The sequence below is a fragment of the Mauremys reevesii genome, linkage group 12 (genome assembly GCF_016161935.1).
Source record: "Mauremys reevesii isolate NIE-2019 linkage group 12, ASM1616193v1, whole genome shotgun sequence".
In the NCBI taxonomy this organism is placed as follows: domain Eukaryota; kingdom Metazoa; phylum Chordata; order Testudines; family Geoemydidae; genus Mauremys; species Mauremys reevesii.
Genome location: NC_052634.1, coordinates 32,343,143 through 32,366,933, shown reverse-complemented (window position 1 = coordinate 32,366,933; position 23,791 = coordinate 32,343,143). Strand labels below are relative to the sequence as shown.

The following is a 23,791-nucleotide window of genomic DNA, read 5'->3' as shown; positions in this document are numbered from 1 at the left end:
GACCCAGGCTCCAGCTGTAAACTCTGCTCGTTAGTTCTAGTGTTTGGCCACACGGGGGCGGCACTAACGGTCCCATCTAAACGCTGTTTGCGTTCGGCCCTTCGGATCGCAGATTGTAACCCGCGGGCAGATCTCTGAGTGCAGCCAAATCCCTCCCCAAACTGAACATTGAAGCAGCAGCTCCCGTTGGAAAGATCAGGATTTTTGCCTTTAAAAAACAAGGGAAATGTCTGCAGCGAGAGACTGAAGAAGCTCAATTGATTTCATTGACTCCATGAATGTTCCTCTGTGTCCCCCTAGGAGTCATGCCCCACATTTTGGGAACTACTGAACCCTACTCGCTAATCAGGGGCTAGTGATGCCAAAGCCCAGGGAAAGGGAGAACAAGCATGGGGCTCCCAGCACCGGAGCCATGTGAAGGGGCTGCAGGAGAGGGGCAATGGCTGGTGGCCCAGGGAGTTAAGGGCAAAGGGGGCACAGGAGGGGGCAGGAGTTAGGGGTGAAGGAGGTGCAAGGGCTGGGAGTGCAGGAGCTAGTGGTAAAGGGGGAGGGGGGGTCGTCCAGGGGCAGTGGGGAAGTGCCAAAGTACAAGCTTTGCCCAGGGCACCATTTCCCCTAATGCTGGTCTGAGCAAACAATTGGCAATGACCCTTCAGTGAGACCAGAACCATCGTGTAGAAAAGCCCCTTTGTTAAGTGGTGGTGGCTGAGGGCTTAGGGAGATGGGTTACAAAACAATGGGTGTCTTTCTGTGGAGGTTTGATTCTTGCCTGCTAGGCAAGGCTGGTGTGTGGTATCTCCATGGCTGTACTTTCAGTGTCTGATCTGCCACAGGGAGCCAAGTCTAGACATATTCAGAGGCTCTATGCCAGGGTTTCTCAAACTTCCTTTCACTGCAACTCCCTTTTGCAAAAAAAAAAAAAAAAAAACTTACTACATGACCCTAGAAAGACACACCAAGCCCCTTCACACTGAGCAGAGGCAGAGGAGACAAAGCCTGAGCCCTGCCCTAGTTAGGGGAGGGAAAAACCAGAGCTTGAGGGATTCAGCCCTGGGTGGTGGGGCTCAGACTTTTGGTTTCAGCCCCAGGCACCAACAAGTCTAATGCCAGCCCTGGCGACCCCATTAAAACAGGGTTATGACCCACTTTGGGGTCCTGACACAGTTTGAGAACCACTGTTCTATACTGAGGGGAGAGAGTTTTCCTGGGGGTGTAGTTAATCCACTTCCCAAGAGATGGCAGCTCTGTCAGTGGGAGAAGCTATATCGGTGGGTGTGCAAGCTGTGGTGTTTGCCACATTTAAGAAGTTTAATCAAACCCCATTTTGAAAACCACCTGTGGTCTGGGAATGGCAAAGGACCTCGATGAAGCAGGGTCTGTCCTTCAAAGTGCTGGACATCATGATTCCATAGTCCTGTTGTCATGGGGATATTGCTCAGTGTTAGAGTGCTTGACTGCAGTTTAAGTAGTTCTCAGTTCAAACCCGCGTGTTCTCTTATAACCCTCTTTCTTTTTTTAAAAAAAAGGAAAACATTTTCATTTCCATTCTCCATTATGTTCAGGGGCTCCTCTATACAGGAGTGCTTGATATCAATGTAAACACTCAACATTTCGCTGTCCAAATGCATAAAAACCTAGCAAAGCTGTCCATCAGCTGAAATCAGTTCCAATCCTCTAAGTGTCAATTTATGTTTTCATCAGTTAAACAAAGGTATCATACGAATGTACATTTGCAGATCCCTCTTCTCCAGGAGCTATGTTGTGCAGAAGAACAAGAACCACATCCAGCTGCAGTTGAGGAGTCTGATGACCAAAGAGCCACGAAGTGTTCTGAGGGCTGGAGAAAAATGCTTTTTAGTGAGCTATTGAACGAGCTCAACCTGTTTAGCTTATCAAAAGAAGATTGAAAGGTGACTTCATTGAAGTGTTGAAGGGCCTTAATGGAGACAAAAGATTTGGTATTAAAGGGCTTTTTAATCGAGGAGAGAAAGGCATAACAAGACCCAATGGCTGGAAGGTGAAAAGAGACAAATTCATATTAGAAATAAGACACAAATATTCAACAGCGAGGATGATTCACCACAGGAACAAGCTACCAAGGAAAGTGTTGGATTTGCCATCTCCTGATGTCATCTAATGGAGACTAGATGCCTTTCTGGAATGTGTTTGCCCCAATAGTAGCTCTGGTGTCATACAGGAGGCCTGTGATATGCAGGGGGTCAGATTAGATGCTCTAATCGTCTCTTCTGGCCATAAAGTCGACTAATTTCTGAAAAACTGAGTGTAGCATTGGGAGCAGCGTCTGATGTTTTCCTGTCTAGCCGGCTTGCTTCCTAGAACGAACGCTCCTTGAGTGGGGTGACCACAGGGAGTAGCTCAAACCTCCACAGTGCCTGGCCAGGGGCAGGACATTAGCACAGCAAGGGAGGGGTGTGGCAGTGACATCACAAAGGCCTTTTGCAGGAGTCATTAGGGTTTGTCCTTTTGGTTTCACCTTTTCCTCCATCCAACCCTCCCTCCTTTCTCTTTGTCTCTTGCTTCTTTTGTCCTTTCACCTGTTCCCCTCCCAACACCAGGAGCTCTGTGTGTGTGTGTGTATGTGTCTCAGGGGAATGCTCTGCAGCTCCCACTGTGGGAGGTCCACCTGAAAATGTGGGGCTGAAATAGTGCTCGGGCAGTGATCCCCACCGGTGACCTGGGCCATCCTTTGGGCGAGAACCCTCAGCGTCCCGTCCTCAGTCTCTACCCTGATTGGCTGAGCAGGGGGTTATTGACAGGGAGGAGACTCAGGTCCTTGTTGTTCTCTTTTAAGCCCAAGGAAATAAGTCATAACCAGTCATATGTTTGATGAATTTTGCTGCTCCTCTGCATTAATTGTCTCTGAGCAGTTCATGATTCTCTCTAACATTGCAGTTCTCCTCAAATACTTGCTGAATATTTATTGTGCACTGTTGTTGGTCTGGAGCTCATCTGAGAGCACTTTATTCAGGTCATTCAGTGTCTGAAATTCAAGATCCGATGGTTAGTTTGAAAATCAGGGCTCTTGGGTCCTATTCCCAACTCTGCCACTGGCTGGCTGTGTGACCTAAGACAAGTCAATTCTCCTGTCTCAGCCTTAGCTTCTTCCTCTTTCAAGTAGGGATAATAATGATCCGCTCCTACCTACCTCTCGGTGGGTGGGGATCCATTGGAGAGTGTCACTAGGAGTAGTGCATAATATATGTGTCCTATCACATTTACTCTGAGCAGATTATGACATAATAGAATAGCTGAAATAGTCTATTTGATTTGTATTTTTTTATTTTGAAATTGTTAAGAGCAGCAGTTACTTAGCTCAGACTGAAGCATCTTATCTAATGTTTGAGATCTAAGTGTCTCCTCTTTGTGTGTGACGAGACAATTTAACACACTGTGACAAACAGGAGATGCTTTTGTTTTGCAACAAAATATTTTTGCAAAGAACTTTCATCTCACTTGTTTTGATTTCGAGAAACAAACTGGTTTAGTCTGAAGGGGATTTTCTGACAGAAATGGTTTCAATGAAATTTCCCCACCATCTCGATTCCTGGGCTCTATCCCTTTCTCTGTTTTTTTTTTTTTTTTTTTTGTCCATTAGAACAGGAGTCAGGACTGTTGGCTTCTCTTTCTGGCTCTGCCACCACCTTACTGTGTAGGCCCTTGGGAAGGTCACTTCCCTTCTTTGTACTTCAGGCTTCTCCCCATCTGTCCAATGAGAACAGGGACAGTTCTCGAACTCTGGGCAGTCATTTTCAGCCGGGCCCCGGCAGGGATAACTAAAAATTTATATATATATATATATATGTATATATAAAAAAGACGTTCATTCCTTAGGAACCGGTTCCCTATAAAAAGTTCTGATTTAAGGGATGTGCCACAGTATGTATTTTTTGTACCAATAGCGTTACCATGCGTCCGTATTTTCCCAGGAGGAATTTTTAAATTTTTAAATTTTAAAAATTCCTCCCAGACAGTGATTTAAGAACCAAAAAGCCTGACATGTCCAGGAAAATACGGGTGTATGTTAACCCTACCTAAAGTTCTTTTTTAAAAAGATGGGCCTGAACCAGAAACGAGCTCCGTTTTACATGTGTGGGTCCCTGCCACTCCCTGGGGCTGTGCTAGGGTGACCAGATGTCCTGATTTTATAGGGACAGTCCCAATTTTTGGGACTTTTTCTTATATAGGATCCTAATAACCCCCACCCCCGTCCCGATTTTTCACACTTGCTGTCTGGTCACTATACGGTGTGCACATGTGGGGTCCCAACTGCTCCCTGCCCCCCTCACTGAAGCAGGTGTGCAGGGTTACTGCCCTGGGAACTGCAGGGCACCAGTGGACATGGGGCTGGCTGGAGGCAGGGCAGGGGCTGACTGGAGGTAGGGTCTGGCTGCAGGCAGGGCAAGGGGTGCGGGGCTGGCTGGAGACAGGGTGTGTGGGGCTGGCAGGCTTCAGGCAGGGGGGTGCAGCAGGGGTTGGCTGGAGACAGGGCAGGAGGTGCGGGGCCGGTGGTGTAGGGCGGGTGCGGGCAGGGGGGTGTGGGGAGCTGGCTGGCTTCCGGCAGGGCCGCAGGGGGTATGACAGGGGTTGGCTGGAGACAGGGCACGGGGTGCGGGGCTGGTGCAGGCAGGGGGTGCAGGGCTGGCTGGAGACGGGCTGGTGCAGGCAGGGGCTGGTGCAGGCAGGGCAGGGGGTGTGGGGCTGGCTGTGGGCAGGAGGTGTGGGGCTGGCTGTGGGCAGGGGCTGGAGGCAGGGCAGGGGATGTGGGGCTGGCTGGAGGCAGGGGCTGGTGCAGGCAGGGCAGGGGGTGCAGGGCTGGCTGGAGATGGGCTGGCTGCAGGCAGGGGGTGTGGGGCTGGCTAGAGGCAGGGGCAGGTGCAGGCAGGGCAGGGGGTGAGGGGCTGGAGGCAGGGCAGGGGGTGCAGGTACAGAGGGTACAGCCCACCCTGTACGGTAAGTGCCCCTCCTCCTCTGTCAGCACCGGGTAGCAGCAGCAGCCTGGGGCTTGGGGCTATTTAAATGGCCCAGGGCTCTGCTTCTACCGCCCTGGCCCTGTAAATAGCTGTGGAGCCCTGGGAAGCGGGGCTCTGGGGCTATTTAAAGGGCCGGGCGGTAGAAGCAATGGGAACCCTGGACTTTTAAATAGCCCCCAGCGCCCGCAGCCCTACCCCCAGCCCTATCCCAGCCCCTGCTGGGAGCCCCAGGCCCTTTAAATTGCCCCCTGGGGAAGCCGGGCCACCCCAGTGCGGCGAACCGGCTCTTGCTGGTACACGGTACCGGGGCTTGGGCACAGGGCCCTCTTAGGTGGGGCCCAATTCAGGGGAATTGGGAGAATCGGCCTAAAGCTGGCCCTGTGTGAGGGTGGGGTGGGGTGGGGTGGGGCAGGACTTGGTCCCATTCTGGGCACCACCAAAAATTATCCAAACCTGCCGCCCCTGTCCAGCCCAACCTTCTGCTGATGCACCTCAGCCCACACCCCTGCAGGGTTTGAAGCTTCCATTGCTTAAACTCCAGGACACTGAGGGATTTCAGCTCCCCTTTGCCCAGAGGGAACCTTCACCCCACTCCCAGCCAGGTTCTTGTCCATGGGATCACTGTAGGGGGCTGGGTCCCGCTGGGTCTTTTCTCTCTCTGTGACAGGCCAGGGTGCAATAACTGGGGCATCGGAGCACCCAGGACCTTCTGTGGGGCTGCCATTCTCCTTCCCCTTCTGTGGTCTCGTCTGTCATTGACTCCAGCCTTTTTTCTGTCCATTGTCAGCACCATCCCAAGCAAGCTGCACTCACCTCAAAAAGACAGTGTCCCCTGGTGGGTGTAAATCACTGACCTCCCTCCTCTCTGAGCACTGACTGCCCCTCTGTTTCCTGGCCTCTCAGTCTGTGCAGATGGGACCTTTCCCTCCAGTGCTGGAGGATTCACCCTTCTCATCTACCCTTGTCCCAAGCAGCACAGCGGGTGGGAATCTTAAATGTACCTAGGTGACTTAGGAGCAGAAACCCCCCCAGACCTTCCATGCAATTGGCACTTGCCCCTTAGTGAGCAGGATTGAAATTCCTGCAGGGAGACTGCTGGGCCACATCCCCTCTGGGCATGAGCAAAGCAGCAGGGTGAAAAATGAACCTGGAGATTGAACCCAGGACCTCATACATGCAAAGCATGTGCTCTACCACTGAGCTACATCCCCAGATAGCCTTTATTTGCTATGGGTTACACCAGGGGTAGGCAACCTATGGCACGCGTGCCAAAGGTGGCACATGAGCTGATTTTCAGTGGCACTCACACTGCCCAGGTCCTGGCCACCAGTCCTGGGGGCTCTGCATTTTAATTTAATTTTAAATGAAGCTTCTTAAACATTTTAAAAAACCTTGTTTACTTTACATACAACAATAGTTAGTTATATATTAGAGACTTATAGAAAGAGACCTTCTAAAAACATTAAAATGTATCACTGGCATGCGGAACCTTGAATTAGAGTGAATAAATGAAGACTCGGCACAGCACTTCTGAAAGGTTGCTGACCCCTGGGTTACACTCAGAGCCCTCTTGTTTCCAGAGCATCCAGTGGCCTAAGAGCAGCCTGGGGGACACATTCCCTGCTCTGAGGGGCAAACCTGCTGTCCTGGAGATTGCTGGTTCTTAGGGTCACTTTGCAGCAGGGCCAGATTCGATGTGTGGGGCAGAGAGAGTGGGTGCCCTGGGCTCAGGGTGCAGAGATACACTCAGCCCTCTCCCCTGCATTGGGTGGGGGGCGCTGCCACCCCCTGCTGGAAGGTAATGGGAGGGGAGGGGCGCTGTGAGTCGCTCAACACCTGACCCTGGTGGCAGAAGTGCTGTGGGGAGCTCCAGGTGTTTCTAGGATCTGCTATTGCCACCTGCCTGTGAAGTCCAACTTTCCCCAGCACATTCACTGCAGTGCAATTGGGTCACTGTTTCCATGGCTGAGCAGCAAAGAATCACTCCCAGTTTCCCTTCTATCTGCAGCAGGATTAGCTTGTGTCAGTGGTTAATGAGGTGGATCTAGTTGTAGATTGTTATTTATTCCCCACCTTGACAATTCACACAGTCCCTTTCCTACTCAAATCCCCAGCACCTCGGTGATCCTGGTAGCAGGGGTTGGGGCCTGAGATTTTCAGGGTCCTTTTTCCCCTCCACCTGGAGTGAACTCAGCTTTTCCCCCATCCCAGACAATCCATGAAATAACAACAGGGGCATAAAGAAAGAGGGGAGGGAACATCTCACGGCCAGGGCTGGATGTGCCCAGGGCCCCCTGCTTGTCCATTGTTTCCATGGAATTTGGCCCTGCTTTGCACAAGGGACAGAGAAAGATCTTGCTGTTCCTGTGTCTGTGCAAGGAAAATTGTGCTTCCCTAGGAAAGAGAGGCAGGAAATGGCCCCATGATGGGACAATATCCTCAGGATTAAGACCTAAGGACTCAGGCTGAGAACTGATGTAACTGCACTCATCTGGGATTTAACAAATTCTCTTCCATGGAGCAGGGCCAGATCCAGCGTTTTTGGCACCCCAAGTGGAAAAAAAAAAAGCTGCAGCTCTACCTCTGCCGCTTTTGGCCTCAAGTCCTTCCCTCTGAGAGGGACGAATTGCTGCTGCAGCCTCCCCTTTACATTGACCGCCCCAGGGACCTGCTTGCTGTGCTGGTGCCTGGAGCCGGCCCTGCCATGGAGACACTGGGAAGATGGGGGGAATCAGGAAAATACCAGGGATTTGTTTATGTTGTAAGTGAAAAACTGAAGCAGTTTTGGTTTAAAGTCACTTTCCCCTGACTGGGAATTGAACCCAGGCCATGGCAGTGAAAATGCCAAATTCTAACCACTAGACCACCAGGGAGGTGACAGTGTTGTTTTTCTTCTCATTTATGTTACACTTTCTTAGGCTACTTTCTAGCCAATTTCTGAAGTTGTTCCATTGTCCATTCCCTGAGGGGCTAAGAGCAGAAAGCGCAGGAATCCCTGTACTCAGGGTCACAACCTGAGACCAACCCAAGCCACTGAAACAAACTCAAATGATGCTTCCTCCAGCAGGATCACAGAGCAACACAAAGAAAACCCATCAGGAACAATCCTCCTCTGCCTTCATTTACCCCATCGCAACCCTCTCAGCAGCCCACTCTTGTGGGAAGGACACTGAGCTGATAGGAGCTCTGGCACAGAGACCAAGGCAGGGGCGTTGCAGCCCCTCAGTGGGAGCTGATCACATTCTGACTCTGGAGGAGGAGGGAAAGGCCATGGCCACATGATGGGGCCAGTATGTACCACAACATGGTTCTTTTATGTGGGATGACTCTGAACATTGACTGATCTCCACTCCCTTGGATTTGAAGAGATGTTTAGTTGGGCACTTAGGAACCTGTAAGGCTGAAGCAATTTTATGGATGGTGACACTATGATTGAAGGGTTATTTAATGTTCTCGAAATTGTTAAAAACACTGAGCTTAAACTGGAACTGCCTGTTGTTAAAGGCTGGTTTCCCCACGTCAGTTCCATAAGCTCTGCTAGAAACACCCTGGCTTCTCTCCTGCCTCAGTGGGAACTGGAGGGAATCGTCCCCTGCTGCCCTTGGCTCCAGGCTGGTTTTTCTGGGGAGGGGGCGTGGAATTGATTTGTTTGCTGTTGAGAAGGGAGCCGGGCCAGTTCTCAGGGAACGAGAACTCCCAGCATCTTCCCAGCCCAGCCCAGGCTGCTGCCCTGTCCCAGCCTCTGTTCCCCTGGGGGCCCTGCGTGTTTGACTCTAGAGCAGGCCGGGAGCAGCAGCTGAGGCAGAGGACAGCCTGGGCCAGGCAGATAAGAAGGAGTTTAGCAAGCAAAAAAGTAAAATGGCAGTGGAGTATTACCTTGGACTCGACGGCATTTCTCCATTGGTCTGTCTGCTTTGGGGCAGGGACAATAACACGTCCTGCTGCATTCGATATTTCAAAGGGAGGTTTAGGATTTTCATTCTCACACACGGTGCACAAAGCAGGACTCAACCTTTGGTGTAAACTAAACAAGCTGCCCACAGATTCTGGCAGCCACAATGAGCATTTGGGTGAGAGCTCAGACCTGCCCCGTCCCAGAGAGGGGAGGGGGGTCATCTGTGTGGGGACTGGACCACTGACCTACCTGCTCCTAATTCCCAAACTTTCAGTAACTCTATTATCAGTGCCTGTGAGTGTTATTTAAACCATAAGAAAAACCACCCTGGGCTAGACCAAAGGCCCATCTAGCTCTGAAACTTCTCTTCTGACAGTAGCCAATAACAGGTACCCCAACATCCAGCCAACAAGGCACCACTGGGAGTTGAACCCAGAATCTCCTGTTTACAAAACAGATGCTTTAACCAGCTAAGCCATGGTGCCTTTGTGTGGCTAAAGCACTCTGTCTGCCCACACCTGACTCCCTGCCATCGCCACCAGGGCCTGACAAGCAAAGCTTGTCTTTGGATTCTGCAAAGCAGAGAAGCAGGTGACGTTTTCCTTGCAAGCTGTGTGTGAGTGAATCTTTGGCCAGGTCTGCACTACAAAGTTGTTTCAGCAGAATTATATTGCTCAGGTGTGTGAAAAACACACAACGCTCTCTCGGTCGGTAGCTTGTGGCTGGTGTACACACTGCAATGCCACGTCTGGCGACAAAACTGCCCTGTTTTGCTGACAAAATAAAACGACTTTGATGAGAGGCCTAGAGCTTTTTGCAGCAAACTTAAAGTAACAGAGTAAACGCTGCTGTTCATTATACCACCATAAATGGCCTTCCCCAGTATCCCACAATGCCCGCCGTGAACTCACCTGCCCTGCACTCCTGCTACAGAGCGATGGGCCCCTCCCCTTTCATCGCTCTGGGAAGTTCTGACAGCTGAGCCTGCTGCTCTGCTCCGGCAGCCAGGAGCAAATCACTGCCGTGGATGCTGCTCTCTCCCACCCTGTGAACACAGAGCAGGGTGGTGGGAACTTCCTTACAAAGCGGGGAGGGGCACCGGCATCTGAAAGTGACACCCCCATGACACCCCTTCCCTCAAGGAGGCTCTTACCGTCTAAATAGGGACGTCTGTTTTCTAGTAAAATCACTAAAAAGGAAGGAGAAAACTCAAAAGAGGTTCCTCCTGGCGCTCACGTCCGTGAACCCGAATACTCTCTCAGTCCTCAAAGAGAGACCTGGAGAAGGAGACTTGCTGAAGCAAAGCCACAGGGGTCTCTGAGGTTTCCCTGGCCCCTCGCGCCTGTCCTGCCATGCTGATGTCAGCATCTCTCTGTGAGGTCACCACCTCCCTACCACCTTTGACCAATAGCCTGAGGTCCTGCAAAAGGACTTTGTGATGTCACTGCCACACCCCTCCCTTGCTGTGCTAATGTCCTGCCCCTGGCCAGGCACTGTGGAGGTTTGAGCTACTCCCTGTGGATCACCCCACTCAAGAAGCATTCGTTCTAGGAAGCAAGCCGGCTAGACAGGAAAACATCAGATGCTGCTCCCAATACTACACTCAGTTTTTTCAGAAATTAGTCGACTTTATGGCCAGAAGAGACCATTAGAGCATCTAATCTGACCCCCTGCATATCACAGGCCTCCTGTATGACACAAGAGCTACTTTTGGGGCAAACACATCCCAGAAAGGCATCTAGTCTTCATTAAATGATATCAAGAGATGGTGAATCCACCTCTTTCCTTGGTAGCTTGTTCCTGTGGTGAAACATCCTCGCTGTTGAATTTTTGTGTCTTAGTTGTAATATGAATTTTTCTCTTTTCACCTTCCAGCCATTGGGTCTTGTTATGTCTTTCTCCTGCTAAATTCAAGAGCCCTTTAATAGCCAATCTTTTCTCTCCATTAACGCCCTTCAACACTTCAATGAAGTCACCTTTCAATCTTCTTTTGATATGCTAAACAGGTTGAGGTCTTTCAATAGCTCCCTAGAAGACATTTTTCTCCAGCCCTCAGAACATTTGGTGGCTCTTTGCTGCCCCAGCTCCAGTTTCACAACATCTTTTTCAAATGAGGACACCAAAACTGGAGGCAGTATTCCAGTATCAGTCTCACTGATGGCGTGTCACCTCCTGTGACATTATTGACATAATCTGTAACTGTATAGATCACCGTTGCAACCACTGTTCTATATTTGCAGCCAATATTGTAGAAAGGTTGTTGTGTAAGGGGTCTATGGAGAGGTTCTGATTGGCGGATTATAATGATGCTATCTCTAGATGTGTATCATTTTTGTAGTTGACGTTATGAATATTGGCTCTATGCTGCCCGTATTTCAAACTTGTGCTCTGCTTCTGGGGAACACCCCAGGCATACAAGTTGGTGTCAGTTCTGCCTAGCCTGCTTGATGGCCCATTAAGGACCATCAGCTACACAATTGACCCATTGAGAGAAGGCAAATACCGCTGGAGGGACTTTGCTACAAACTGAAGCTCTACAAAGGACTGAATGACCCATCCCAGCTATGGATGTACTCCAGAGACTTGATTTGGACCTGCAGATTTTGCTGCGGAAGCTGTGCGGCTCTGTTCATGATAGCCAAGAGATGGCGGGGAATTGTTGCCTTCTGTAGCTTCCACGGGAGCCCAGCACAGACAATCTGGAGAAAGTGTTGGAAGCTGTGAGGCTCTGTTCACGATGACCGAGAAATGGTGCGAAATGATTAGATGAAAATGTAGATAGAAAGAGGAGAGGACATTTGAAGTGGATTCAACATACCAGGAGACAGTTGGTGCACTGTGCTGCACCGTATGCTGGCAACATGGCGTCTGCCGTAGCTTTCATGGAGGGAGGAGTGAGTGACGGCACACACCCAGAAACACCTGTGAGAATATTTTTGCCCCATCATGTACTGGGAGCTTAACCCACAATTCCAATGGGTGGCAGAGACTGCGGGAATTGTGGGATAGCTACCACAGTGCAATGCTCTGCCACTCGATGCAGCCTTGGTACTGTGGACGCACTCCCCCGAATTCACACGCTTTAGTGGGGACACATAACATTGAATGTATGAACTCGATTCAGGAAATTCGAATAAAATAACTTTGGGGCACTTCGGCGGCGGGTCCCGGAGCGGAAGGACCCCCCCGCTGCCGAATTGCTGCCAAAGCGGAAGAATCTCCGGGGGCCCGGGTCCCACTAGAGTTTTCCGGGGCCCCCAGAGTTAGTGAAGGACCCCACTCCAGGAAGCCCAAAAAACTCTTGTGGGGGCCCCTGCTGGGCCCGAGGCAAATTGCTCCACTTACCCTCCCCCCTGGGTGGCCCTGATGGGACCTGGAGCTACTGTTATTTCAGGACTCCTGTGAGACCCTCAGCTGGTTGGTTTGCACTCTGCTCTTATTGCTTCTCTCTCAGGACTCTCTCTCCTCCCCATGGCATTTAACCCAGCCCTTGCTGCTGCCAACGCCAACTGGCAGAACGGCCTATAAGTCCCCTGCCTGAGGGGAGGCCAATGCATGTGGTTGGCCATAAGCAATATGATATTTTCTGCCTTATTTTCTAGCCCTTTCTTAATGATCACCAAGATTCTCTTTGCTTTTTTGACCGTCGTTGCACACTGAGTTTTCAGAGAACTATCCCCAGTGACTCCAAGATCTCTCTTGAGTGGCAACAGCTATTTTTGGCCTCGACATTTTATATGTATAATTGGGATTATGTTTTCCAATGTTCATCACTTTGCATTTATCAACAAATCTACCATTTTGTTGCCCTTTCACCCAGTTTTGTGAGCTCTTTTTGTAACTCTTTGCAGGCTGCTTTGGACTTAAATTTCCTGAGTAGTTTTGGATCATCTGCAAATTTAGCCACCTCGCTGTTTACCCCTTTTTCCAGATCATTTATGAATATGTTGAATAGTACTTGTCCCAGACCCCCTGGGGGGCACCACTATTGACCTCTCTGCATTTTGAAACCTGACCATTTATTCCTACCTTGTAACTAGTTATTTATCCATGAGACAACCTTCCCTCTCCTCCCATGAGAGTGTAATAGAGCAGAATAGGGCTTCCTTGGGAGGGGGAGTGAATTGAGAATATATCAGGGGGTTGTGCACATTTACTGCCCTGGTGAAAAAGTGTGTTTGATACTCAGCCTTTGCTGCTCCTGCCGGCTGTGACTGCTGAGGACATTTTCCTTCTGTGCTCCAGGGTCTCTCTTCTGCCAGATTCTCAGCAAGTCAGGCCCCCTGCAGACTATGGCAGAGCAGTTTGGTAATAGGCTGCAGGACTCAGCATGTAAGAATGTAGCTGCTATAGCACCTTGACTGTCCATGGGCCAAATCCTGCAGCCCTGGCAGCCCAGGATAACCTCCCACTGCTGGTGATGGGAATTGAGCCTTTGTAACTAGCTGCTGGTACCTGCGGTCTCAGCTACAGATTAAACTGTTGGCAAACACAGCTTCAGCCAAAGCAGTGAAGGATGTAAGTGAAAGAGCAAAGCTGGCCATCCGGGGAGCTGCTGTAGTCCCATCACCACAGCTGGAAGGGAGAAGAGGAAAAACTCCTTAAAGTGCTGGGAGCAGCCCTGAGAAAAGGAAGTTTGTCAGTGAGATCAGTAGCAATAACTGTGAAATGAAGGAGTGCTTTCTCCTCTGTGCCGACATGGTTGAATTGTGTTACTTTACTGTGAGATAAAGCTTTAAAATATCCTGCTCTAATTTCAGGATGGGTCTGTAACCATAATCAGTCTCTGTGGGAAGTGGCCTCTAGATAGTGATCTTTGGGAAGAGCTGGCTGAAGAGCCTTCCTACTCACCAGGAGATCCTGGCTTGGCCAGCCAGTTCTTCCTTGCTGAACCTGGCTTGTCTGTCAGGCTCCTTTCTTTTATTTTATTTCTTCTCATGAAAAGAAAAGACCTTACGGCACAATCCTTGTAAGTGCTTGTTCAAGACTCAGAGACCCTTCCTTGCAGCTAAGTCTTAGAAAGTGTTAAATAGTAAGTCTGGAGCTGATGGAAAGGTTACCATGACTCAAAGCTGAGCTGAAGCTGCTGTGACTGAAACACAGAGCACTAATCAGTATCTGATCACAGCAGCTGGTGGGAGAAGCACATGTTAGAAGCCCTTTGTCAGCTCAGCTGTGGCTTTCTGTGCACTGAGCCAGCCTGCTCAAGATCTGCAAGTCTTGATGGAAATGAGCAACATTTTTACTTTGGAATTTGAAGGTTTAGTCTTGGGCTATCAAGTAGAATGGTTGCAAATGTCTTCTTGGGGAGTAGGCTTAGTAGGCTAAAGCACCTGTCTAGTAAACAGAAGATCCTGGGTTCAACTCCCAGTGGTGTCTTGTTCTATAGCTTTTGTCTCCTCTGCTCACATTTTCCTGTGCCTTCCTAGGAAACAGAAGAGACCTCCCTTGACAATCCAAGTAATTGCTTGTGAAGGAAAAGGATTTCTTTCCAGCAGAGCGTTGGAGAGAATCAAATCCTCAGTCTGGTGTTGATGAAAAGGCTATTGGCATTGGCAAGGAGGTTGCTCCGGCTGCAATTTGCTGTGACAGGAGAGCCTGTGTCATGCACCCATGCGATTCGCTGGGGATATCTGTGCACAGAGCCCCTTCTAGAGGGTTCTCTGCAGGGCTTGCAGGAAATGGAGAATGACTGTCCTTTCACTTTTCATGTTATTGTTGATGAAAAATGGAGCAGTTCGGGGAGAAGTCCCAGAGCGTGGCACCATGGCAGAGCTTGCCAAGAGAGCTGCTGGATAAAGAGCAGATTCAGGATCCAGCATCCAGTGCTGCCTTGCTGAACGTGCCTCCTCTTGTCCCCTTTTGGTCAATCTTTTTTGTTAATGGAGAAGCCCGACTCTGGCTAGCCATGCAAATGCTTGCAAAAGAAACGGGTCTTTTTGCTGACATGTGTCAAAAGGAGGCTTTGGATAAACATGGAAACAAGGTCAAGGTCACTGAAACTCATCTTGCATGTGCAGCTGTTGAAGCTACAAGGCAGAGCACTAAGCACAGTATTACCACGGCTGGTCACAGCAGGGTCTCTGTGTGGTGGGATCCGCGGGGTACAATCCCAAACTGTGGAACTGCTCTGTCCTCTTATCTCTCCAGCCTGGGCTGTGTCTTACAATGCTGCACTAGTGACAAGCAGCAAAACCCCCTCCATGTGCTGTGATCACTCAGCCACCAACATGCAGCAATGCACCCAACTAAGTTGCATGAATGCTCTATAAGCCACTCCTCAATTATACATAGAGAGACACCAGCATATCTCCCCAGCCCTCAGCCTTGCACCTCAGAAATGTACTGTCTTACACTGCTCAAAACCTCTTGAAAAGTGCAAGCTCATTAATTAATTCACCGCTTCCTCAAAAAGAAAGTGAACATGCACCAGCCTTTTTAATCTGAGCAGCTTTCCCAAGCACTTTGAACAATTTCACAAGTATAAAACATTAAAATAAGTTTATTAACTACAGAAAGATAGATTGTAAGTGATTATAAGTGTTAGGCAGAGAGGTCAAAGTTGGTTACGTAAATGAAAATAGAATCTCAGTGTGACATTCTAGACCTTTGGGGGAGCGGCTGTAACCCCCATATTCCTCATTTTCATATAATCATGATCTTACATATAGAGCATGACTTGTAAGGTATCAGGGGAAAGGATATGATCTGCTGAAAGTCATTTCTCTACCCATAGATGTATACCATTCATGCATATGAAGTTATAAGAATTGTGTAGTATGGTTGTCACTATGCTGTAAGCAGTGATGAGCTGCCAAAATATTAACAACCGGTTCCCTCCTTCTCACCTCACGAGGGGGTCGTGCCCCCCCCGGGAGGTCATGCCCCATCCAACCCCCCATGTTTTTGACACCCCTCCAGGACCCAGGACCCATCCCCCCCCTTTTCCTGTCCCCTGACTGCCCTTTGCAGCCCCATCCAACCCCTCCTCTCATTCTTGATGGCTCCCCGGGACCCCTGCCCCATCCAACCACCCCTTCTCTCTGTCCCTGAGTGCCCCCAGCACCTCATCCAACCCCTGCTCCTTCCTGATTGCCCCCCGGGATCCTTGCCCCCATTCAATCCCCTGTTCCCTGCCCTCTGACCGCCCTGACCCCTATCCACAACTCCACAAGCAACCAAATACCCCCTCCCTGCTCCCTGCCCCCTTACCACACTGCCTGGGGCCGGGACCGCGTCCACTCCGCCGGGACCTCAACCGGCCCTGCGGGGCCCAACTCCCCGGGCCGGGCCGGCACTGGGGCCAGAGCCGCTCCGCCGGCACCGGGGCCGGAGGCGAGGGGCCCGACTCCCCGGGCCGGGCCCAAGATGGGGGTGCTTGGCTGGGACCGGGCTGTGGCACTTGGCCAAGGCCAGAAGGAGCCATTCCGCCCCTGTGCCCAGTTTACCTGCCTGCTGCTTTTTTCTGGCTTCCCGTGAACATTTGATTCGCGGGAAGCAGGAAAGAAGGAGAGCGGAGCATTCAGGGGAGAGGGGAAGGTGAGCTAGGGCCGGGCAGACAGCTGCCTGAGCCTTTGTTAAATTTAAAAGCTTTTTAGAACCGGTTGTCCTGGAACCACCGGTTCTAAAAAAGCTTCTAAATTTAACAACCGGTTCTTGTGAATGGGTGTGAACTGGCTGGAGATCATCACTGGCTGTAAGTTGGGGGAATCAGCCATCACCTGCATGAGGCCACACAAAGGGAATTGCTCAACCTTGCTTGGAAAGACACATGGTGCTGAGCCCCCCATCCAACTGAAGTCTTAAGTGTCACAGTGACCCAAGGTGTGTGCACAGAATGGGGATGGTGTATGTGTGGATGGATGGATGAATTGATTTCTGCATGTGTTTGTGTGGTTTTCTGCAAGGGCTTTGTGTGTGTGTGGGGGGGGGTGTTATTACAGCTCTGGGGGTTGTGTTTGTGGCTGTGCAAATGTGTGTGTGTGTTCATGTGGCTGGATTTGTGCATGTGTTTGCATCTGTTAGTAGTTGTGTTGATGTTGGCTGGATTTATGTGGGTGTTTGTGTATATTAGCAATTGTGTGTGTGTGTGGCTGGATTCATGCATGTGTTCGTGTATGTTTGCAATTGTGTGTGTGTGTGTATGTGTGTGCGAATGCTCAGCTGCCCTCTGCCGGTGCAACAACCATTTCTCTATATGTCACAGTCCCCATACCGTCGACCCCAGTGGTGATTTCCCCATCTTACAAGGGCTGGCTGGCCTGACCCTTCTCCCCTCTGTGGAGTGTGGTGGGGGCTGCAACTCACCCTCTGTGGGGCAGGAGGGCCCAGGTGTGGGGCACTGGGCTCCGATGCATCTGAAAGCAGCTACGATGAGGTGGGGCAGGGCATGTGGTGTCTGTTCTGTGTTGCCGGGTGCTGGGCCATTGCACAATCCCCAGCCACGCCGCACAGCGTGCCCCGAGAGGGGGCAGGGGGCCAAGCAGATGATCCAGCACGAGGGGGAGAGGATGTGTGGCTGGGGGGAGGAAAAGCCTTGGGCTGCACTGGGGGAGCGCAGAGCAGGGGTGACACCCCAGAAACCTGCAGCAAAGGGATGGACAGGTGCAGTGGGTGGATAGAAGAGGCAGCGAGCCTAAAATCTAAAAGGGGAGTGTGGGGTCTGGTGGTCAGAACGGGGGAGGAGGGTTGGTGGTCAGAATTCCTGGGTTCTATCTCCAGCCCTGGGAGGGGAGTGGGGTCCAGTGGTTACAGTGTGTGTCGGGGGAGCCAGGACTCCTGGGTTTTCTCCCTGGCTCTGACTCTCTCTTGTGCAATCCCGCGGCAGTTACCCAACTCGCCAGCGTGTGGTAGTGAGGGGCTGGCGCCGGGTTTTGACACAGCCCAGAGTCCTGTGCTGCCCCTTTGTTACCCAACCGGGGACAGGGTGGGGGATGGCCTGGGAGACCCGCTAAGAAAGGCGCTTCTGGTGGGTCTGTGTGTGGGTCACGCTGCCCCCTGCTGGATAGACCCCTCTAGGTCAGAACCAGTCTCAGCCCGGGTCAGACCCTGGGAGCCCAGCCCCCTCTGTCGCCACAGCCATGTCTATTGGTCTCCTGGAAAGGTCCATTCTCATTGGTAGCTGTCCAGTGGCAGTGAGTTCCACAGGCCTCGGCACACGGTGTGTGGGGCAGGAGGTCCTTGTGTTGGGAGCAGTGGGAGTGAACTGTGTGCGGTTGTGTCTCTGAGCAGAATTGCGAATATTCTGGTGTGTGTGTGTGTGTGTGTGATTGTGAGTGTGGCTGGGGGTGTGATTGTTTCTCTCTTTGGGGGCTGGGCTAGCATGCCCATCTGGGTGTGTTGTGTGTGAGTGTTCTTGGGATTGAGAGTCCCGTTGTGTGTCAATGTGTGTGTGTGTGTCACTTGCTGCAGGATACAAAATCCTGCAAAGCCCGCACACACACACACACACACACACACACACACACACACCCCCCCCTCCCGGGCCAGCTTGGACAATTTCCCATCACGACCAGGCACAGTGCTGGTGCCCCCACACGGGGGTGGGCAGCGACCGGACTGGGGGGGGGGGGGGCGCAGATGTGCTGGATTCAGAAGGAAGCACTTTGGGAAAATCAGTCAAGGCCCTTAGCAAAGCTGGGACACAGACCCAGTGACCCCTGCACCACCCTGGGAGGGGAGTGGGGTCGAGTGGTCAGAGCAGGAGGGGGCTGGGCACCAGAACCCCTGGGTTCTACCCCTGGTCCTGGGAGTGCAGGGGGTCTAGAGCAGGGGGACTGGGAGCCAGGACTCCTGGGTTCCATAGGGGAGACTGCTTTCTTCTGTACTTCCCTCCCTAGAGATCCCAGCCCAGCCCCCTAGTGGAGAGTGAGTGGGAGCGGGGGAAGTTGCTCTCCCACTTCAGAAACATGATTCAAACCTCCCCAACCATGGACAGTGACATCATAAACCTACCCCTCCCCCAGGCGGACAGTAAAAGCCCCGCCCCACCAGAGATGGGGGAGTCTAGTTGCACCCACAACAAGTCCACTCATGGTTCCACAGAAACCCCACCCAGCCCCCTGCTAGGACAGGATCTGCTGCTCCCACCTGTTTCCTTATCACCATGAGCTGTTCCCCGCCAGTCACCACACCCCATTCACACGCCTTTGGTCACTACCTAGCTCAGTGGCAATCACTGCCCCGAAGTGACTCCGGTGCAGGCACCCACAGCACGAACTCCCCACACCGGATTCTGTCCACACGCAGAGAATTCTCTCCGCCGGGCTCCTTCGGTTCCTCTCGCTGCTCTGCGTCCTGCCGCCAGACACTGCTCATCTGCATAACCCCGCCCATGGACACGTGACACCTGCTGTCGTTTTGGTCTCCAGTGAATGAGTTGCCTGCGGGGAGTGAGCACGTCAGCGCACGTCACAGCTGCCGGGCGGGGATTGTCTGTGAGCCCCGCGCTGGGGGCGGGGCTTCAGGGAGAGACCCAGCCCCATAGACAGCCTGGGGTAGGGAGATATTGGGGGAAGGGATGAAGGGATGGGGGGAGAAGAGGGGAGGGAGAGACCCAGCCCCATAGACCTGCAGGGGCAGGGGATATTGGGGTCAGGAGGGGAGAAGGGGGGTTGGCAGAGACCCACCCTGGGGTGTAGGGGAAATGGGGTGGGGTGGAGGGAGACATGTCGGGTGGGGGGGGGGGGGTGAAATGTTGGTCCAGGGAATCTGAGTCACTCCCAGGACATCGTGTGCAGGGGAGAGCACAGGGGCAGGGAGAGAGCCCCAGTCCCAGCCCCACAGAGCCCCAGAGGGATATTGGGGGCAGGGGAGGGGATGGAGGGAGGAGAGACCCAGCCCCATAGACCCCTAGAGGCAGCGGGATATGGGGGGGTAGGAGAGGGGATGGCAGAGGAAAGGCCCATCTCCATAGACCCCCCAGAGGCAGGAAATGAGGGGAGAAGGGGGGAGGGAGGGATCCAGCCCTATAGACCTGTAGGGGCAGGGAGATATTGGGGGCAGGAGGGGAGAAGGGGGGTTGGCAGAGACCCAGCCTGGGGTGCAGGGGAAATGGGGTGGTTTGGAGGGAACTGGGGAGGAGAAGAGACACAGGGCAGGACACATGTTGGGACAGGGAAACTGACTCACTCCGAATACATGCGGAGCAGGGCAGGGTGGAGGCAGATCATTCCGGTCCCAGGGTAATTTCGGGGGGTTCTGATTCCCCACTCATCTGGGGGGCTCCCCTCTGGGCTGAGGAGACCTGGGGTGGGTGCAGGGGCTGTGTGTGTGTGTCAGGCTGGGGGAGCTGCCTGGGCAGAGGGGCTGGAACTGGGGGGGCTGCAGCAGCCCCTGGCTTGACGTGGTTTCCATCACACCCCGGGGTTACAGTTGGTTCAGTGGCTCAGCACCCCCCACTATACAGATTGTTCTGGCACCACTGGCCTAGGGTCACCGTCTAGTGCTCAGGGCCTGCCTGGCTCTCCTAGAGCAGGGCGAGCGCCCGGCTCTCCTGGGGCAGGGCTGGCAAGAGCTCTGGACAGATACTAACAGTGCCGGGGAGCCTGGACGAATATTAGTTGGACAGAGGAGCCTGGGGCAGGTTATCAGAGAGCAGAAATGAATCCTGAACACAGCGCTGGAGCTGCAGTGCTCAGCGCGTGGGCCTGGGTCTCCTGCACAGTCTCCCTGCACCCCCTCATGGCATAACAAGTTCCCTGCAGAGAAGCAGAGGAGCGGGAACGAGGGGTGCGGCGGGGGCTGCAGCACCCCCATGTCTCACTGTGAAAAGCTCCAGGTGCTGTGGGAAGAAAGCCAGCATTATTGTGTGATTCCAGAGAACCCCGGAGCTGTGCTGCCCCTGTGCAGTGTGAGCGGGAATTGCACGTTTTCACATTGCTTGTGAACACACCTGGGTACAGTTCACAGGCTTTCAGCACCCCTGACAGGCTGATTACAACACCTGCAGCCAATCAAGGCAGAGCTAATCAGGATAAAAAGGAGCTCATTCCAGTTTGTGGTGTGCGTGTGAGGAGCTGGGAGCAAGCGGTGCAAGGAGCTGAGAGGGAGAGGGTGTAGCTGCTGGAGGACTAAGGAGTACAAGTGTTATCAGACACCAGGGGGAAGGTCCTGTGGTGAGGATAAAGAAGGTGTTTGGAGGAGGCTATGGGGAAGTAGCCCAGGGAGGTGTAGCTGTCATGCAGCTGTTACAGGAGGCACTATAGACAGCTGCAATCCACAGGGCCCTGGGCTGGAACCCGGAGTAGAGGGCAGGCCCGGGTTCCCCCCAAACCTCCCAACTCCTGATCAGACACAGGAGGAGTTGACCTAGACTGTGGGTTCCACCAGAGGGGAAGATCACTGAGGTGAGAAAATCTGCCAATAAGCGCAGGACCCACCAAGGTAGAGGAGGAACTTTGTCGCAGCCTCTAATTGCAGCATTTTTAAACGATCTGCATGCTGCTTGCAGGCTCCTAACACTTGCCACAGCAGCTCCTTTTAACTTCCATTCAACCACCTGTACTTATGCCGATAGGTTGACTTTAGGTCTTTAACTTTGATTGGTAGCTGAGAAGATGGTAAATTGGAGAGAAATCCGTTCTTCATTTGCTTGTTATTTCCTGACTTCTTTATTCATCGCCTTTTCCTTATTTCCCAGCAGATTGACTAGATCTGGGTGCTAGCAGGGGACCCTGACGGTCTCCTTATGTAGCGCCCCTCTTTACCTGATTACCTCCTTTAATGGCAATTTGTTTACATGTTCTGATGGACAGGTCTGGGTTCTTTTGGATTCCGCCACCCACTCAGCAGGGTGAATCTTTTTTTTTTTTTTGGTTATGAAATTAGTTGGCGGTGCCTTCACCCCCCTTGCTTCTTCCTGGCAGGGTTACCAGGGCAGCTTGGGCGGAAAATCCTAACTACAGAGGAATCCCCACTTATTTGCCAGATAGTTGGAGACTTCCAAGAGATAACAGAACACATAAAAATATATTCAACACAACAATTATATTAAACAGGCAACAAATACAACATAATAGGGGAAACACTATTTTTAGGGTCACCGGTGCCCACACTTAAAATACCCGTGTCTGGATGTAACAAATGTAAAACTAGTGTCCTGTTGGTACGCGTACTTTGCTGGGGCCCTTGATGACCTATACAATTCTCTGCAGAGGTGTAGCAGTGTGGCTGACTGGGTTCAGTACAGCCCAAAAGACCCACAAGTGGGAGGAGGTGGTGAATCCCTCCACAGGTGTAATAAGTGGTAGATTATAGAATCCTCAAACCCTCACTCCCTGGCTTGAGGACACAGATCAGGGAGTAGAGGGTCCCCAAAACAAATTCCCTGACTAACTAACTAAAGACAAGGCACTCACGAACTCCACAAATGATCTTCAGGGTTGAGGATGACGCTGGACGATTCCAGGGGCTGCTATCCGCTGGCAGGGATCCTCCTCAGGCAGGAATCAGCCCTGGACTAGCAGTGCTGACCATGTGGCGACTGGTCTCACCAGGGGAGCTGGAGGCGAACCCAGTCTGGCTGGGGAAATTTCTCAGCAAACATAACAATTGGGACTCATCCGTGGGGGAGGAAAACCCAGCTGGGGAATCTGGTGTCAGGTCCCTAGAGGCCAGTTCTCAGGGGGAACCCTGCTTGCAGGCCTGGGACTCACCAGCTCCCCTCACAGCCAGTTTGGCCTTTGCCCTGGCTGGCTCCAGCCTCCCCTCAAAATGGCTCCTCCCCCTCCTCAACTCCCTGGGAGGGGCATCTCCACTCCCTATTGGTTGCTGGGCAGACTCTGAGTTTGCCTTGGCTCCTCCTCCCTGAGCTGCCAGCAGACAGAGCTCCAGGAATCTATGTAATCTCCTTGGGGGGTTACACTGGGGGCCCTGACGGGCTCCTTATTTTCTGATTTCTTTCGGAAGCATTGAACTTGCCAGGGCACAGTCAGATTCTGGATGCTCATGTAAATGTAACACCTCAGGCTCAGCTTTAGTTCTGTTTCTCAGCTCTTTTGGAAAATCGATCTTTAGTCTGACATGTAGCATCCTTGCATTAGGAGATGGCTAATTAATAAGACCATAAACCTTGGCAATCAAATGGAACCTGAAGTCCACAGAAGAGCCCGAAAGGCCCTTGGGGAGTGGAGTGCAAGTTGAGGAAGACTTCCCTGCACAGCTTCTCTCTCAATTCTCGTTTTCCTGTATTGAGTGCAAAAGTTGGGAATCAGCTCAGGGTAGGATTATACCATGTGTGTGCAGTGGTTAGACAAGAAACTGGACTGGTATGGAGCAAAACTATCTTATGTGTGCCTGATGACTGTACGTTTGAGAAGGAGCAGAAAAGAGCAGTGGGGCTGCGGTGTAGCGCTTGCATAGGCTTTCTTTGGCCTGTTTTGCTGTAAGAGTTAAAACAGTGAGAGATTGTTAGTCACAGGTCAGTGGGTGCGTTTATGCAAATTAGGAGCATATAGGGAAACCAGCAAGAGGAAGGAGGCTGAAAGACTTCTCTGTCTTTGAACAGAATTGTGTGTTAAGGGCTCGTGCTTTGAATTCTTCCAGTGGAGTCACTTCGGGGAAGAGATCATCACTTCGAGTTACCTAGTTATCAAGTGTCGTGAATGGTGTTTGGTGCGTGTCTGGGAGCTCCTCGTGCTGAAGTAGAAAGCAGTGGGGGAAGAGCGGCTGCTTAGCATCCGAAACTCTCAGTATTGCTTCTCGACTCCTTGGAGCTAAGATCAAAAGTGTAGTGTCTGTTCTTATCAGTTTAATATCTGATAAGTCCTTTATTTAAGGACTGTATATTAAATTGATTTTTGAAACAAGGGGATGGAATAGGAGCTTGTTCTGTCTACCCCATGCATTGACCTGGTATTGCAGTGTGTCCAGGACCAGTGCCTCTCCTTCTGGGGAGAATTGTCTG

At 51.8% G+C, this 23,791-nt stretch overlaps 3 non-coding genes and 1 pseudogene across 3 annotated transcripts; 1 reads left to right on the top strand and 3 right to left on the bottom strand.

Moving 5' to 3' along the window:
• LOC120375680 overlaps positions 1–23,791 on the bottom strand; it is a 1,085,709-nt pseudogene that overhangs the window by 517,504 nt on the left and 544,414 nt on the right.
• TRNAE-UUC lies at positions 7,792–7,864 on the bottom strand. Its single transcript has one exon. It is a non-coding gene; the product is annotated as a tRNA-Glu (tRNA).
• Positions 9,298–9,371, bottom strand: TRNAT-UGU. Its single transcript has one exon. It is a non-coding gene; the product is annotated as a tRNA-Thr (tRNA).
• On the top strand, positions 23,579–23,773 carry LOC120376370. The gene has a single exon (XR_005587253.1). It is a non-coding gene; the product is annotated as a U2 spliceosomal RNA (small nuclear RNA).